Below are 3352 nucleotides of genomic sequence, written 5' to 3' on the forward strand. Positions count from 1 at the left end.
ATCGATTCTTCAAACTTTATCTGAAAACAATCCATCTTCACCATAGGAGGGCAGCAGGGGATAGTACACAGCTTCACAGGCCCTGAGGCTTATGGAGAAGGTTTGCATGGCACGTGAAAGCAGAACAATGTTGATGGAAGCTATAAACAGAGTTCGCAAGAGACTCGCTGTGGTGATGCCTCACACCTAAATGAAGTGTCTTGGGCATTGGAAGAAGGGCTTCCCTAGTAGTTCAGTCGGTAAAGCATCCACCTGCAATGCAGAAGACATGGGTTCAATCCCTGGGTCAAGAAGATCCCCTGGAGGGGGAAATGGTGACCCACTCTGGTATCCTTGCCTGGATAATTCCATGGACAGAGAAACCTGGCAGTCTATATAGTCCATGGGGTCGCAGAGAGTCGGACACGACTAACATACACAGGCATTGAAAGAACGATGGGTGCACGCTCAGTCGCTCGGTCATGTCCAACTCCTTGCGACCCCAGGGACTAGCCCACCAGGCTTCTCTATCCATGGGACTTTACAGGCAAAAACACTTGAGTGGGTTGCTGTTTTATCCTCCAGGGGATCTTCCTGACCCAGGGATCAAATCTGCATCTCCTATATTGGCAGACAGATTCTTTACCACTGAGCCACCTGGGAAGCCCTGAAAGAACAGTAGATGTTGCCAGCCAAAAACTGTCACTCACCATCTGGCTCTACAAGGATGAAGCCCCTGACCACAGCAGTCCCCTGACCTTCCACACACCTGAAAGGAGTCCAGGGTGGACACCAGGAATGAGGCTCTCCATGTTCTGGGAAAAACTAGCAAATAGGACTCACATAGTTAGATATTTTCAGATGATTTTACGAGCCCAGTTTCTTGCATCTTCTGTTATCTAGGAAAGCACTAAAATCATTTGAGACATTTGCTGCTCATGATTAGCAGCAACCCTCTGCCAAAATTTGTGCTTGATTGTGTGGAGCCCCTGCCCCTTCACTAGTATCTTATTTTTACTGACCTTCCTTTCTAATTCTTCAGAACAGTGAAGACTGTTCCATCTACTGGCTGGCTGATAGCAGGACAATTTGAAACTAGGTATTAAGGACAGCAGACCCATAGCACAGGAAGAGATGTTATTCCTTTAAGAAGCCACTGGGAAGGGCTTCCCTTGTGGTTCAGGTGGTAAAAAAGCCACTGGGAAGAAAATTGTCCAGGGGAGCCACCCACTCAAACTCGTCCTTAAGAAGAAAATGTGTTATAGTAAGCCACTGAAATGTAAGATGGTGTGTTACAGCAGCCTGAATTAACTACCCTGAGGAATGCAGACATGTTAATGCCATTTTTCATCTCAGGCTTCCACATCATTACATATTTCCACGTCATACCCTTCTTAAAGGAACACTGCCCACACTACAGGAGCTGGGGGAGAGCTCACGTTACCCACGTGGGTTTCAGCTCTCTTAGAGCTTCCTATCCCCCATCCCCAAAATCAGGATGATTCTGGATCTAGCTTATCAGCTAAAATGAAATGCTTTCACCCTGAGGAAATCACAAAGGTGAAAAAGTCTTTACCACTTCCTCTGGCAAGATTACCCCGTTTTCAGAGATTTCTATCAGCTCCTGCTTCCTTTTTAGACATTTCCTATTAAGTAAGACACTGATGCCTATATATACATATATATTACCTATTACATAAATATATGATGCCTATATACAATGATTTTATATATATAGTCATTCCTGTAAAGTTAAGAGATGTTTTCCTCTTTTCAACCACAACCAAGTACTACTCTGGGATTTAGAGTGTCAGTTCTAAGATTCAGAGACTTTGCTGGTGGCTCAGATGGTAAAGAACCTGCCTGAAGTGCAGGAGACCTGGGTTCGATCCTTGGGTCGGAAAGATCCCCTGGAGAAGGAAACGGCAACCCACTCCAGTATCTTGCCTGGAGAATTCCGTAGACAGAAGAGCCTGGTGGGCTACAGTCCATGGGGTCACAGAGTCAGACAAGACTGAGTGACTGACACACAAAGTTAAAAGATGTTTTCCTCTTTTCAGCCACAACCAAGTACTCCTCTAGGACTTAATGTGTGAAATTCTAAGATTCAGAGAATGTTATTACTTCAAAATCTCTTAAGTATTAGTCTTTACAAATACATCTCTTCACTCCCCTAAGGGCAAACGTACTTTTGAAAACTGCATCTGTGCAATAAGCCCGGGAACCTCAATGATGGGGATGTAGTTCATTTGTGATGTGAAGAGACCGGGCATCACTTGGCACAGAGTGGGCACTCAAATATTTTGAGTTGGGTAGGCTACTTTCCCGGTTGGTGCTGTTTCAAACAGGCAAAACTCTGGAGCTTCAAGTTAATACCAATCATAGCTAGTTTGTTAATTGCGGGATGACAGCCTCTGATTAAATTCTAGCTGTGCTTCCACCCAGGCACCATGTATCTCTTGGCAAAGAAATTCAACTCCCTGATTTTGTGCTGTAAAAGAATGTAGGCCCATCCTTATATCACATCCAATTTGCATTGTCTTCTGTACCTCCAACCAGTGTGTTTTAGGGTTGTAGTTATACACACTACTGAAGTTTAGACTTTTTTCTCCAAATCTTTGCACTTCTTGTTATTTTTTTTTTTCCTAGAATAGCTATAACCCTGATGGACGGTGTTTAGAGGTAAGGGTGTTAGAATGATAAAAGTGCTTATAAACTGCAGTTTTTAGGAACTTTCAGTACCCAATAACAGAAGACTTCACTCACACACAAACTCAGGGGGTCTTTTGTGGGTCTGTGCCTCTAGAACAGTGCTTGACTCAAACCCAGACTCAGGAGGTACTTGATTTAGGGAATAAATCATTTGATAGGTACAGCGGATCTGAGAGGTGACTACATAGAATTGACACGTACTGTAGTGCCGCAGTGTTTCTCCACTTGGGGGCGCCATCTACTCCCTGGGGGAAGAAATTCGTAGGGCGGCTGCAAAGAGGCCCCCTTCCTCTTTTCAGAAAGACACAGGCAGACAACTAGGACACAGCAGTTGGTGTGGAAGCCGTTACAGTTAGAAGTTCAAAGATTTAGCACTACTAACCCCTTCAATAATTTAAAGGAAGTTGTTGACTGAAATGTCATCAACCACCTCAACAAGGATGACTCAGGAGCTGAGAGCACCAGACAAGCCTAGTGCTGAGCTCACACGTGACCCTGTTCATTCCAAAAAGAATCCCATTTCCTCTGCTCTCAGCTCAGGCCGCTACATTTACTAAAGAGCACAAATTCACCTGTACACTTGGCTTTGAGCTTACTATTCAGTGAATGAAGAAAGGAAAAAAAACAAGAACATGTGCTCAGATAGAAAAACATACTCCAG

This window comes from Dama dama, chromosome 22 (assembly GCF_033118175.1).
Source record: "Dama dama isolate Ldn47 chromosome 22, ASM3311817v1, whole genome shotgun sequence".
NCBI classification, from domain to species: Eukaryota; Metazoa; Chordata; class Mammalia; order Artiodactyla; family Cervidae; genus Dama; species Dama dama.